This window comes from Meles meles, chromosome 1, assembly GCF_922984935.1.
Source record: "Meles meles chromosome 1, mMelMel3.1 paternal haplotype, whole genome shotgun sequence".
Lineage (NCBI taxonomy): Eukaryota > Metazoa > Chordata > Mammalia > Carnivora > Mustelidae > Meles > Meles meles.
Window position 1 is genome coordinate 201,130,159 of NC_060066.1, and position 15,354 is coordinate 201,145,512.

Here is a 15,354-nt window from a genome sequence, read left to right on the forward strand (position 1 = left end):
TGGGTGTGGAGCCTGCTTGGGCTTCTCTCTCTCCCTATAGCTCTCTGCCCCTCCCCCACTGCACATGTGCTCTCTCCAATAAAAAAATTAAAAAGAAAAAAAGGAAGAGAAGAGGCCTTTTCAGAATGAATCCCATGTAGTATGCCAAGTATGACTGTGTGAAACTCTTCCTTCAGTTGTGTGTATACACAAGGGTGTACACACATGTGCACGCATGTATTTGTCCTAGACTGCAATACAGAAGTCACTGATTTAAAGACTGGTCCATTTATCCACTCTTAGAGCTACAGTTACTCAGGCTGTAACCCACAGGCTACAGAGCACCACCACCAACCGCTTGTAACAGAAGAGCGTATGAGGAACTGGACAAAGATCAGGGTGATCCCTGGTCTCAGCAGCTGTTTTGACACCAGGTTGCCTAGTTACTAACTCAATATTCATGGCATGATGATGCCAAAACCTGCATGTTTATAATAAAGAGATCACTCTAAAGCACACTGATTTATGAACAGATAAAATTAGTTTATCTTACTATAGTTCTCCACTCTAAGAAGCTACTGATTACAAATGCACTGAAGATTTATTATATTTCATCAGTTCATAGATGCTTGCTTTCACATTTAAACATCTCTAAAATCAGGTGCCTGAGTGATTCAGTTGGTTAAGCATCTGCCTTTGGCTCAGGTCATAATCCCAGGATCCTGGGATGGAGCCCCACATTGGGCTCCCTGCTCTGAGGGGAGTCTGCTTCTCCCTCTCCCTCAGCCCATCCCCCCAACTTGTGCTCCCCCATAAATAAAATCTCTTATAAATAAATAAACAAACATCTCTAAAATCAGAACATGTCTTTACTGAAGGATTCTTAAAATCATTACCAGTCATCCCCCCCCCGCCCCGCATTTTGACATCTAAGAAATCAGGATAAATGGCATCTTAGAGTTAACAAGAAAAAAAATTTTTTAGGACTTATTTATCTTAGAGAGAAAAAGCGTGCACGCCGGGGAGGGGCAGAAGAAGGCGGAGAGAATTCTCAAAGCAGGCTCCCACTGAGCATGGTACCCAACATGGGGCTCAGTCCCAGGACCCTGAGATCATGACCTGAGCTGAAACCAAGGGCCAGCCACCCAACCAAGCCATCAATGAAAACTTCAAAATTTTTCTGGGAGAATAAAAAAGAAACATCATGCCCTGTATTCCTACATTTTAAGATAAAGTCCTAGTTCAATTACAATCCTGAAGGGGTTGCCAGAACTACCACCTTACTAAACATAAAAATGTCAGAACCACCTAACTGGGCTGGCTGCCATGCCTACTTTGTCCTACAGTATCCATCACAACTCTTAATCATGATGAGTTATAAATGCCTGTTAACAGCTCTGTAGATACAGCAGGAGTAACTTACAGGAAATAAACACTCTCCCATTCCTCATCAAAATCATCCTTATTGTATTTCTCTTTATTTAACCTTTTATCTTGTTCCTTCCCTTCTCCTTATAATGCACTGAAGAAGCACTCATACTAATACAGTATTAAGGGTTAAAGATCTTAAACCCTAAACTAAATCAAAATTATTTATCAAAATAATTTACCACACTGAGTACTAATTATAGAGAATTACTCCTAAAGAATGTCTTTTACATAACAATAAAGAGGAAAGAACAGCTGTCTTCTCACCGCTCCTGAATCTACCGCTGGAAAAAGGCGTAATGTTCTGGTAAAAAAAAAATAAGGTCTTCTGTAGAATTTCTTTTCAATTCACAGTGAAGAAAAAAGGTAAGCGGAGAACTCTGATCATTCTACAGACTATTTTCCAGATGCCTACAAATCTATTTCAAGTTCAGTCCTTATACCTCCTATTTCTCCTGATTATTGTTACCAGGTAATTTTTTTTATGTAGAGTTTAATCATCAATACTGGGCAGAAAGTAATCATTGACCACTGTGGCAGAGACTGCTAGTGGTCTGCCAGTTCTTCCTTTCTTCTTTAGTAACAGAATTTTCACTTAAGCATGTGGTCCCCAATAAAGACAGACTACATTTCCTAAATTCCTTTGCAGCTGGATGTGACCGCTGTGATTAATGGGAGTGGAAATTATGGATGAAATAAACTTCAGGAGTTGCCTTAAAAGCAAAGGGAACAGTCTCCCTGTTCCAGCCTGCAGGCTGGAATGCAGACATGATGATGAGAGCTGAAGCAGTCATACTGAACCACAAGACACAAATTACATGTTAAGGATAAGTAACATAATAGGAAGGGCCAGCCAGCCCTGGACCGCCCCCAGGACTCTTAAAGAAGAAAGAAAGAAATTTCTTTTTCCTTAAGTCCCTAGTATTTTGGATTTCTCTGTTACAACAGCAGAACTGATATCCTAATTACTATCTTTCACAGACTCTAAGAAGCCAATGATTTTTAAATATATCCTAAATTTAGAAGTGTTAAATGTAGAAGAAAAGTGTCTTAGCATCACAGAAATTCTAGTAAATTACAGTAAAACTGACCACTTTTGAGGCTCTCTCAAAAACATCTAAGGTAAATGCTTCTTCTAAATTTTAATCGTGGTTGAAATCAAACTGTCATCCCCACCTATGAAGCTCCTTATTTTCATTCTGTACACCCATACTAACAAGAAAATACAAAATCAACAGGCCACTTATAAGCTTCAAAATTCTAATGGGGAAAAAGCCACCGTTTCTTAAAATTTTCGTAAGATTCCCTAGGGAATAAGAAAGAAGACACTGAGAACAAGAAGTTCCCATGATCAGAGCTATGAATATGACTGCCTCATGTGCTAAATCACAACTACCACAAGCTGTGATGGACAAGGTTGGACCTAGTCTAAAACACTCCAGAGAAGAGCTTTCATTCATAACTGTACTTAAAAAGAATAATTTAAATCAGATTCACACTGAATTCCCTTTTTTATATATTATAAATATATTTGGAAATTCCACCAAAATTAGCGGACTTCAGCAGCCCAACACAAACAGCAATCTTAGAATACTGGTTCTCTCTGTGCAAACTTTAAACATACTATCTCTCTCGGATACCAGTGAAGAATAAGAAAATGTTAATAAGATCATTCTTGGGGTGTCTGGGTGGCTCAGTTGGTTAAGTGCCCAACTTAACCAACTCCTTGGTTTCTGCTCAGGCCACAATCCCATGGATTGTGAGATCCAGCTCTGAGTCAGGATCCGTGTTCCACTGGGAGTCCACTTGAAGATTCTCTTCTTCTGCCCCTTCCATCTCTCTCTCTCTCTCAAATTAATCTTTAAAAAGAGAGAGAGAAATCATTTTGGCCACCAGGAAACTTCCAACTGTAAATTAAAACATATGGATAGAACACAATTTGTACTAGGAGAAATCTACAATGTAAGTTTGGGAACAAAGGTAACACTATTTCAAATGGGCTCATAATCTCTCAGCATTTTTTTTAAAGTAGGTTCCACTCCCAGCATACACAGGTCTTGAACTCATGACCCAGAGATCAAGACCCAAGCCTAGATCAAGAGTCAAGATACATAACCGAGTCACCCAGGTGTCTCTTTTCTCCGTATTCTTAAGCACAAATTCATTAAAACTAAATGACAAACTTTCTGAGGGCAATCTTTAAGGTTTTCCAATGGAAGGTAATAGATTCATGTAACAGAGATGTGTTCTGAATTAGTTTGGCTAGATCACTGAACAAACATTACTACTTTAAGAACTTTCAGAAGTCTGTATCTTTTCCTGTCCCAGAAGAATCAACAGACCCCCACCTGGGTCCTTCTTTGTGTGTCCTGCCTAAAAAGCTGGAAAAGAATATCCGAAGTACATAAACTTCATTTATAAATAACAGTAATTTTCTTAATTCTGAAGTCAGGAAAACTGGGTTTTTAATCTCTGGTCAGCACTTACTAGTGACCTGGGCAAGGTTCTTAACCTCTTTTTGCCTTAATGTTCTCATTTGTAAAACAGAACAAATTATGTCAACACCCTCCACGACTGTTATAAAGATTAAATAACAAAAAGACCTCACAGCTCACAGCACATGCCCAATATACAAAAATTCATCTACCAAGTGTGCTAGTTAGTTAAATCGATCCTACTTCACATAATATTTTCATCCTGTGGGTCAAAACTTCAAACTAGTGGATTATTACCTAATCAAAACTTTTCACAGTTTGCACATAACAGGTATACCAAAAACGTAAGTTAAAATGAACCGAATATATTTGCTATTTAGCTAATGACGCACACACAAAAATAAATGAAACAAGAAATCCACCCAAATATTTCTTCCCCTGAAGACTTCTGAATTTTTCTTGTTATTTCCTGTAACTTATTTCTGTATTTTACATAGTTCCTAAAAATAAGTTACCTAACAGGTGTTTACAAAATAATTTAGTATGAAAACACAGCCAATCGCTACGGTTAAATGACCAACTATTTAAATGTTTTTAGTCTACAAATCATCACTACCTACATGTTTGAATTTAGCCTCTAAATCAGTAATTCCAAAATTATCAGACCACCAGAATTACCTGGAATGGGTTTATTAACAATTCAGATTCCCAGATCCTCACCCCAAATCTAATAAATCAGAACTCAACACTCCTGGGGCACCTGGGTGGTTCAGTGGGTTAAAGCCTCTGCCTTCGGCTCAGGTCATAATCCCAGGGTCTTGGGATCAAGTCCCCCCAATGGGCTCTCTGCTCAGCAGGGAGCATGCTTCCTCCTCTCTCTGCCTGCCACTCCGCCTACTTGTGATCTCAACCAAATTAATTAATAAAATCTTTAAAAAAGAAAAAAAAAAGAACTCAACACTCCCTACATAATCCTAATGTACAATGAAGCTTGAGAACTACTACTTCACATGATAGCAAAACAAGGAATACCAGCAACACAAGAATCTAAGCTAAGTATTACCAGCATTTTAGATCATCTAGAAGTGAACTTCTTAAAGTAGAATCTAAATTACCCACATGAATTAGGGGTATCAACCAGGCATTTTACATATTTAGTACGGAAAAACTCATGTTAGATATTGAGAGCACATGAACCAAGATACTTCAGAGCTGCTTCAACTACTGGCTTAACTTAAAAGCATTCTCAACTAATCATAATAGGAGCCAATACTTAAATAGTTCTTACTATGTGCTATATACTGTTCTAAACATATTACACATTTTTGTACATTTCATCCTTCCAACAACCCTACGTGGTATATACTATATTATCCCCATTTTGCAGGTAAGAAAAGTGTGAGGCTTAGTAAAGTTAAGTCGGCCAAGATTACTCAGCCAGTTAATGGCAGAACTGGAATTTAAATCCAAGTGGTATGACTGCCAAGCCCCTGCTCTAAAACACTATACTAGTCACCACCTCTCCTGAGAAGTGACAGTGATTAAAACAAACATGATTATTGCAAATGGAGTGGCAAGCATATACCTATGACAGCTGCCAGCACTGAGAAGAGGAAGAGAGAGTTCGAGGAAGCGACAAACAGAAGCTAAATTCATTTCCTATTTATTTCTTCACCCTGCTGACAACTACTAGATTTTATTGGGAGAAGAGAACAAGAATTAGTAAGACAGGGTTTGCTCTTCCCCTTTCTATATTCCCATAAATCTTCCATTTCTTTGGCTTCCTGCCCTAAACTCAGCAATCTGTCAGAAACTGGTTTTGGGTCCCCTGCTAAAAGCATTGGTTCAAGAGTCAGACTGGGTCTACCACTCTAGCTATGTGACCTTAAGCAAGTTACTTACCTTGTCTGTGATTGTTTTCCCTTCTCTAAAAATGAAAATAGTAAGACCCTCTTCATAGACTATGTTGATTAATACATGTAAAGAATTTAGAACAGTGCCTGGCATACAGTAAATGCTAACCAAATGTTAGCTATTACTCTTGAAGAATTAAAGGCACTTTTAAGTCAATATAAATTTTAAAATAGCAACAATTCCAACCCACTTAGAAAAGGACACGTAAATTTTTTTATTTCCAAAATAATTATAGTACTCATTGTTCTTATTACAAATGTAGTCAAATTTAGCTGTAACTACAAAGTTGTCAAGCCGCAATTTAATTAAGACAATTCTACAAAAGAATTTGACATGTATTAAGAAGTCACCAGATGAGCCACAGATGGGGAAGGAGCAGGCAACCAGGGAAAAGACTGGCTTTGCAATACATAAAACACCAGCTTCAGCAACATGGAAGTAACTAGGCCAGACATGCCTGTGTCCTATGCTAGCATCCTTTTCAAAACATGTCCAATCACTACAGCAGCAAAGAGGTTATGTAGTACCAATTACCGTTTTGCTATCCAGAGCATCTAGAAAAATTATTTTACATCAATAACTAAACACTCTCTTTAATACTGAACTTCAGTCATACCAGCACTTAGAACTGGGGCTGGGTAACTTTTAGCATAAAAAGTGATTCTGCCAATCATAAGCAAAATAAACTGTGAAATAAGGAGTATCTTCCACATTCCTCCCCAGTACCCACCATTCCACCACAGAGCCACACTAAAACCTCTATCTCTTAGGTTCTTAAATGCTTGAGAAGTCCAGTTCCCTGTTGAGAATATCAGAACTCAACCCCTTTACGTTTTCTAGAGTCCTTGAGCTCTAAATTTAAAGTCATGGAACCCTCTCTGTAGTATCATTATTACTGGCTAGCTGCCCACTAAACTCCACCAGACAATCCAGTCCCCAGGGAAAAGATCTGTATGGGGGAAAAGGAGGCATCCTAGCTACAGATGCCCCATGCCCAGTGGTTCATTCTAGGCACATACCATAAACAGTGCATGCAAAGATTTGAAGATTTAAGTTTTGCTAATAACAAGCATCTTTTGCAAAAGATGTATACTCAGATTATAAAACTCGTGTCAAATATTAACAGTAAACAAACTGAATGAAAAGCAAGTTTTAAAAAGTGGAAAAGAAAAATAAACATATAAATAAACAAATAAAGCAAGTAAAATTTTTGGCACTTTCACTGTAGTAAAAATAAGTTTTTGGTCTTTCTCCTGGGTTCCTGGTACAGAGCTACTAAAATCCCTGGAATTTCCAAATGACAGTAGTGTCTTTGTCTTTCATAATGATCCCTTCCATCATAGAAGAGTTTATGCTAAAGTAACTTTGGGCGACATTAGGATGGGGCCCCCAACAGCTTCAGGAAGGGACTGCTCACCAGAAAGATCAAGTGATTAAAGGGCTGGAACTTTACCAGCCTCAGGAAGGGGCACTAGGAAGCCCACTGGAGATCGAGCTCCGTGAAAACTCTTGAACAGAGATCTGGAACAAACTGGTGAACACAAGCATGTGGAGGAGTGTGCCAGGCAGAGAAAGGACAAAGCAGCTTTGTGCCCCACCCCCACCCCACACCTTGTCTATACATCTCTTCCATTTGACTACTGAGTTGTTTCCTTAACAATAAATGAGTAAATGTATTTCGAGTTCTGTGAGTCATTGTAGTGAACTGTCAAACCTGAGTGGGGGGGCGCCTGGGTGGCTCAGTGGATTAAAGCCTCTGCCTTCGGCTCAGGTAATGATCCCAGGGTCTTGGGCTCAAGCCCCACATGGGGCTCTCTGCTCAGCGGGGAGCCTGCTTCCTCCTCTCTCTCCATCTGCCTCTCTGCCTACCTGTGATCTCTCTCTCTGTCAAATAAATGAATAAAATCTTTAAAAAAAAAAAAAACAAAAAACCTGAGGGGGGTCAGGGGAACAGGCTAGGCAAAAGGCTAGACAACCTGAGCACCCCATTTACAACTCATGCCTGAAATGGAAGCAGTTTTGTGGGATAAGCTCTTAAAACCATGGAGTCTATACTCACTCTCAGAGTCAGTGTCAGAATTGAACAGACATAAGTGATATCAGAAAAAAATGACAGTTTTCACACCAATGTGAAATACACCAAAAATAATACTGTTTTCATCCTAAATACATTTCACCCTGAAGTAACCCATTTCATACCGAAGATACAGGAAAGAAGAGGCACTACACAAATCAAGACAATAGTGACCCTGAACTTCACAAGCCTTCCTTACCTATCCAATGGTGTGGCTGCAGGATTAGACAGAACAAATAAAATCAGCACCACCTGTCTCTCCTCAATCAAATCCAGTCACGTCAGAGAGTATGTTATATAACCTTTTGCTGTAAATTATAGTAGCACATGCAAAGCGTAAGTTTTAAAACATCTGCCCATGTGAATGTTAAGTAACCCAAAACAAAGTACTCAAACTACAGAGATGTATCCCATGCATTCACATGTATACAGGTCTTCTAACACATCATCTTGTTTGGTTTTCCTATTATGCCTCCATCATAATTACCTTCCTCCCCCAAAACAAACAATATACTATAAAAGGAGTATGTTTAACCTTGAAATAAATGTTAAGCTTCAAACAAAATTTAAGAGAGGTCAACTATGAGTTCACCTGATATTACATAAAGGAACCAAAATAAATAATAAGAACTTTTTTTAGAATTGAAATACCCTTTCATGAACTAACTTAATCCCATCATTTTGCAGCTATTCTGGCCTAAAAGCAAAGGGCTTATCCCAAAGCCAGATTGTTAACACCCATGTATCCTGATACTCTTTTCCAACTCTGTGTTAATATATGACACAACTCTTTTCCAAGACTTCAAGCAAATAAAGAACAAACCACATAAAGACCATTCTTTTCCAACTTTATAATTTGTTTTCAGAGTCCTCAGTAAACAGCAAATAATCTTAAAAACTTTGGCATGCATTCAAAAAGCCAAAGCAATACAGCTACTGCTCCAAGTGATTTGCCCTAATTAAAATACAAAAGAAGCTTAATATGATCAACAGTTTGCCTTAGTTTTCAATAGTAAGCATACCCACTCCAATATGGAAAATAAAATTAGAATTTGGTAAAATATTTTTCAATTACTAAAAAGCAGACAACCCTGTGTTGGTAAAGATAGTCCCCCACCTCCCCCGCCCCCATCTCGTGGGTCCCTTAGCTCCCTTAGCTCCTATACGAGTGGCTGGGTATACCAAGAAATGCAAGGTCCTGACCATGCTGTATGGGTTATGTTTGCAGCAAATGATCTTGAAGAATACAGTAATGTCTCCCTCTAGGGCAAAGAACAGTGTTACTTCCTGCTTGCTATTAAACAGTGGGTTCCCCAAGCTCAACTTGAGCTCCTAAGCTGTGACACTAAGCTGTCACTAAGCTGGGACACTGCATCTCCCCATGGAAGTCTTAGGGGCGAAGAGAAGCAATACAGACACTGATCTGCTACTGGCTGTGCCTTTAGTAATTAAATTCTTTGTCTCTGACCCAGAAGTCTCATGTCTTCAGCCAGCATCCACAGAACAATACCAAGCTAATCTACTAGCTTTAAGGAGAGTAAAATAAAATCCCAGACCTATTTACTCAATTGAACTTTGTGAGACATCATCATTTTGTTGTGAATTTAAGTTTTGTATGTAAATAATAAAGCTTAGTTTCTTACACTAACTACCAGATACATAGTCTTAAATATTTTATTCATTACTTAAATTTTTTCTTTATAGAAAATCCTCCTGAAATAGTCTTAAAATTTTTTTTTACACCTTCTCCTCCACAGTCCCAAGCCAGCTAGCACATCTTCTCTACAAATTGGTTGTTTTAGTTTGTTTATGGTTCCATCTAGGAACCATCTATGGTTCCTGTCTATTTTAACAGGAAGAAATTAGTGAATGCCAGAATCCCATCATCAAGAAAGGGGGTGAGCATATAAAAATGACGGAAATTATGTATTATTGTTTTGCTTTAAGGTAGTAAGGCTAATAAAAAAAAATTTTTTTTTAATTTATTTGACAGAGAAACCACAACTAGGCAGAGAGGCAGGCAGAGAGAGAGCAGGAAGCAGGCTCCCCGCGGAGCAGAGAGCCCGATGTGGGGCTCGATCCCAGGACCCCGGGATCATGACCCGAGCCGAAGGCAGAGGCTTTAACCCACTGAGCCACCCAGGCGCCCCCCAAATAAGGTTTTTTTAAGTTAGGGGCGCCTGGGTGGCTCAGTGGGTTAAAGCCTCTGCCTTCGGCTCGGGTCATGATCCCGGGGTCCTGGGATCGAGCCCCACATCGGGCTCTCTGCTCGGCGGGGAGCCTGCTTCCCCCTCTTTCTCTCTGCCTGCCTCTCTGCCTACTTGTGATCTGTCAAATAAATAAAATAAAATCTTTTTAAAAAAAACTTATTTTGTTCTCTCCTATCCTTGAAAAGCTGTAAATAAATTATTTTCCCCAAAAACTCCACTTATTCACCCCTAGCATTAAGTCATTACAGAAATTTACAAGGTCTTCATGGTACATGTCCAAAAGCCCTGTTGCTTTTCTCTTGTTGGTTTTCAACAAAAGACTGGTGCATATATGCAAAACTGGTAGATATTTTACCAAAAAAAAGGTCAAAAAGAAAAAAAAAATCAAGAGAAGTAGACCCAGTCAGAATGTAAATGATAACAGCACTACCACAGCTTTTCACTGCTGTAAGATACTGGGGCTTCTCCCCTAAATGTACTTTTTAGATGTTGCATTAAACAAAAGTACCTTTGGGTTTCTGACAAATACATAGCATCTCGAGTTCTTTGTGCAAAGATCTCTCCCACAGAATGGCTGCAAAACTCCTAGTTATCTCCAGGTGGCAATTAAATGCATCAATATGGGGGCACCTGTATGGCTCTGTTGGTTAAGCGTCCAGTTCTTTATTTCAGCACAGATCGTGATCTCATCAGATCTGAGCGTGGAGCCTGCTTGGGATTCTTACTCTCCCTTTCCCTCTGCTCCACCTCCTTCCATCCTCCTGCCCTCCACCACCACTTCCCCATACAAGCATACTCCCTCCCAAAAAAAAAAAAAGCATTAATAAATGCTGAGTGTCAGATGGCAAATATTAACCACTCATTAAAGCAATTATTCAAATTCCTCCATTTTCTGCCACTTGTGAAAGAAACTGATACATGTGAAATCACGAACTACATTGAGAGAGAAGGATTCTATGGGTCCTGCGGTATACAAAACTGAAGCAGCACTCATAAAGATCCTGAGTCTACATAGGAAAAGATGATGTCTGGAGTGCTAGAAGTCTGCTGTGTCAGCTTCATTTATGAAAATGACTTCATTCCAAAATGTCTGATCCAGTAAGAACTCAAGTCCTTATTTTTATGATAAAGTTGAGTTTTCCTTCCTCAAATTGGCAAAAACCAAGGGATACTAGCCAGAGTCATCATTTTATATTATACTTGTGACCAAAAAAAAAACAAAAAACAAAAAACAAACAAAAAAAAAACGCTTAAAAATTCAATTAGTAAAGATTTAAATAAGATCATTTTTAAGGGGCGCCTGAGTGGCTCAGTGGGTTAAAGCCTCTGCCTTCGGCTCGGGTCATGATCCTAGGGTCCTAGGATCCTCGGATGGAGCCCCACGTTGGGCTCTCTGCGCCGCAGGGAGCCTGCTTCCTCCTCTCTCTCTGCCTACTTGTGTTCGCTGTCTGTCAAATAAATTAATAAAATCGTTAAAAAAGAAAAAAAAAAGGTAACTTTTAAATTTAACATTTCCGGGGCACCTGGGTGGCTCAGTTGTTAAGTGTCTGCCTCCGGCTCAGGTCATGATCCCAGCATCCTGGGATCGAGCCCCGCATCGGGCTCTCTGCTCAGCAGCAAGCCTGCTTCTCCCTCTCCCACTCCCCCTGCTTGTGTTCCCTCTCCCCCTGTGTCTCTGTCAAATAAATAAATAAAATATTTTAAAATTAATTAATTAATTAACATTTCCAAAAAATTTGGTATAACTGAAGAGTATGTAATAATGTGTAAGAGTATTATTTAATTAGAAGAAAACTTTTTCCTCAAAATATTCGAGACTTGTAAATTATGGAGGGGAGGAGGGGGACATCCAAAATATATTCTCCAACAAGACAGACAGCATCAGCAGATAAAACTACAGGAGTTACTCCACAGATCATACATTCACAAGACAGTATTTGCTTAACAGTGAGAAAGCCTCTGGGTGTGATCTCTGTAGCAAGAACCACTTCACAGTGTAAACAGGTACTAGTAGTATTGTGTTCAACTTACAATTCCAGGAGGAAAGGCACAACTTGACAAAAAAAAATTTTTTGGATCCTAGAGTCATGTGCAATAACACAGACAAACTTCTGAAAACAGTCTTGATCTACTTTTCCACATAGAAGGGGACATATCCACTTAACCACATAATAAGTACCATCATTATCTTATACCTAGCCTTATCCCCCCGGTGCCTGGATAAAGTTCAGGTGTTCTTAGAGCAACAACCCTAAGTGGAGTAGCCAGAAAATAAACAAGTAAGTAACACCTACACCACTCTGTAACATTACTGACACCCTCATATGCAATTTTCCCACTCTGGTCTCTTAATTAAGGGCAGTATCATTCTATTCTCTTGAGAAAGGGCAAGGAGATATTAAACACATTCAAAGTTCCCCTTAGTTTCACGAAAAAGAACAGATAACTATGGGCACCCGACTGGCTCAGTCAGTAGAGTATGAGTATCAGGATGTGGAGTTTAAGCCCCACACTGGGTGCAGAGATTACTTAAAATCAAAATCTTTAAAAACAACAACAAAAAGAACAGATAACTAAAGACACGAGCATTTTGCTTATCCCAAATCTCAAATCTGAATTTGCCACAGCTCTGAGGTCTAGAAAGAGAGAAAAGAACGGGGAAAAAACAGGACCAAAACTGTTCAACCAGCTTCCAGGCATCTTATTCTGTCCATCTAATCAACTGCTTATTGCCTGGTACTATTTAAATTATCCAATATGGTTTGTACTTATTTCAAAGTCTAAGCCTTTATCCACATCATCTCTCTAAACCCTGGATGTCTGGCCTTACAACTCCTCCTGTTTCTATTCTAGCTTTCCACCCCCAATTCCTACCTTACCTGAGACACCTTCCCTAATTATTACAACTATCAAATACTGCCCCAATTCTCTGAACCCCCATGGCAAGACCCTTCTTAGTCCTTAGATCTCATTTCATACTCCTCTCCCCTTCACTTCCCATGCTCTAACTACGCACGGGCTTCTTTCTATTCCTCCAACATGCCCTGTCCGTCCTGCAGGTTATCACTGATACTTGCTGGTACTGTTCCCCTGCTCTGAAAGCTGCTGACTTCTTTGGATCTCAGCTCAAATCATCCTCTTCTCAGAAAAGCCTCCCCTGAGCACACTATCCCCAGTAATATCCAGCTTCTGCCCTCCTTACTTCTCTCATATTACCCTGTTTATTTCCTTTACAGTACGGTCATAATCTATAATTATCTTGTTTGTTATACTGCAGTAAAGGAGACATAAAAAATAAGGAAATCTCTATAAAGGTAGGGCCTCTGCTGTGTTGCCAGAAAACAGTTCAATACTGAACACACAACAGGCCACTGCTGAACTAATGACTCACACAACTCCATACTTGATCATGCTAGTTTTATTCACGTGTCTATTCTAATAGATTTTAAGCTCCGAACAACTAGGCTTGCACTTTCCAAGGGACCTAATGCAGTACTGACTTTATATTAAGGGGAAATTTTTTTTAATTAAATTCAAAATAAAAAACTTTTTTTTTTTTAAGATTTTATTTTATTTATTTGACAGTGAGAGAGAGAGATCACAAGTAGGCAGAGAGGCAGGCAGAGAGAGAGGAGGAAGCAGGCTCCCTGCCCGATGCGGGGCTCGATCCCAGGACCCTGGGACCATGACCCGAGCCGAAGGCAGCGGCCCAATTTAAAAACCTTGCTGACTGAAGTTAGTAACATGAAAAAAGCACGGGATTTCTAAAGACAAGCAAATATGGGTTCAAATCTTAGCTCCACTTCAATGTGTGATCCCAGCAAGTTACTTGACTTCTACACCTCAAATTTCTCATCTAGGCAATAACATCTAACTTCTAAAACCGCCATAAAGAGAAACGATGTACATAAAGCAACTAAATAGATCACTTGGCACAGAATAACCACCGAATATGGCATTCTCATCCCCAACTAAACTTGCAAAACCAAAATAGCCCTACAATAAAGATCAGAACTACAACTGTTAAATGAAATCATCGAAACACTACAAATAAGAGGAAACTCAGAAAAATCCTTACTTCTACTTGACAGGCTTATTTGCTAAATTAATCCTTTCTAAAATCCTCACACTCTGATCTTGAAGAACAGTTTAAACTAAATGTCATGTTCGTAGTGAGAGGATTTGGAGTGTTACAGAAAGGGTTGTAATCCGACTCTATTTTAAGAAGAGATAAACTAACAAAATTCTACAAGTATTTATTGTAGAATAATATGCTCAAGGAAGACAATCTAAGAGTAGTAATCAAGCACAGAGGCTTTCAAGTCAAGCAGCCCTGAACTCATATCCTCTTCTTGTGCAACTATGGGCAAGCTAGTCAACCCCTCTAAGGGGCGCCTGAGTGGCTCAGTCAGTTGAGCGTCTGCCTTCAGCTCAGGTCATGATACCAGGGTTCTGGGATTGAGCCCCATGTCAGGCTCTCTGACAGGGAGTCTGCTTCTCCCTCTGCCCCTCACCCCTCTCCTCTGCTCTCTCTCTGTCAAATAAACATTAAATTAATTTAGTTAATTAAATTAAATCTTAAAAAAGACTGTTTCTCCATCCATAAAACAAATAGTATTAACATCCCCTCCAACATCAATTCTTACAGCCAACATCACAGGCTGTAAGAATTAACTGGTTACTCTTCTGTACAGCACTTAACGCTCAAATATGAACTCTTTTTTATCATCATAAAGCAACCCCAATAACCAATCAATTTATAATCTGATTATCTAGACAATCTTGTATGGGGACTGTATTTATACATCAAAGTGCTAGGTGACAGCCAATCACTTACTCTTCAAAACAAAATCTGGTTTTAGATTAGGACATAATACACAAGGCAAATTTCTGCTTTCAAAACCAGAGAAAAACAAGAAACAAGGCTTCTCCATCTGGGCCAACACCTACCAAAATTTAACATGTACATTCTTTGACCCAGCAACTCCACTTCTCCAAGTATGCAAAGAGGTAAGCGTAAGGATGTTTACCACAGCCTTGCTTACAGGAACAAAAACAGGAGACTACCTACATGTAAACTAACAAGAGAATGGTAAGTTATATCACAAAGAAATATTATACAACTATTAAAAAGAATGAGCCACAGTGCCTGATATAGACAAAACTGTGCCCTCCCCCGCAATTTTTATGTTGAAGTTCTAACCCCCAGTACCTCAGAATACGACTGACAGTATTTGGAGATAGAGCCTTTAAAGAAGTAATTAAGGTAAAATGAGGTCATATTGGTGGGCCCTAACCCAATATGGCTGGTGTG

The 15,354-nt window shown here is 39.3% G+C and overlaps 1 protein-coding gene across 2 annotated transcripts in view; it reads right to left on the reverse strand.

Annotated features, from left to right (window-relative positions):
- Nucleotides 1-15,354, reverse strand: part of CDC42 (cell division cycle 42) — a 49,076-nt gene that overhangs the window by 19,376 nt on the left and 14,346 nt on the right. The window lies entirely within an intron of this gene.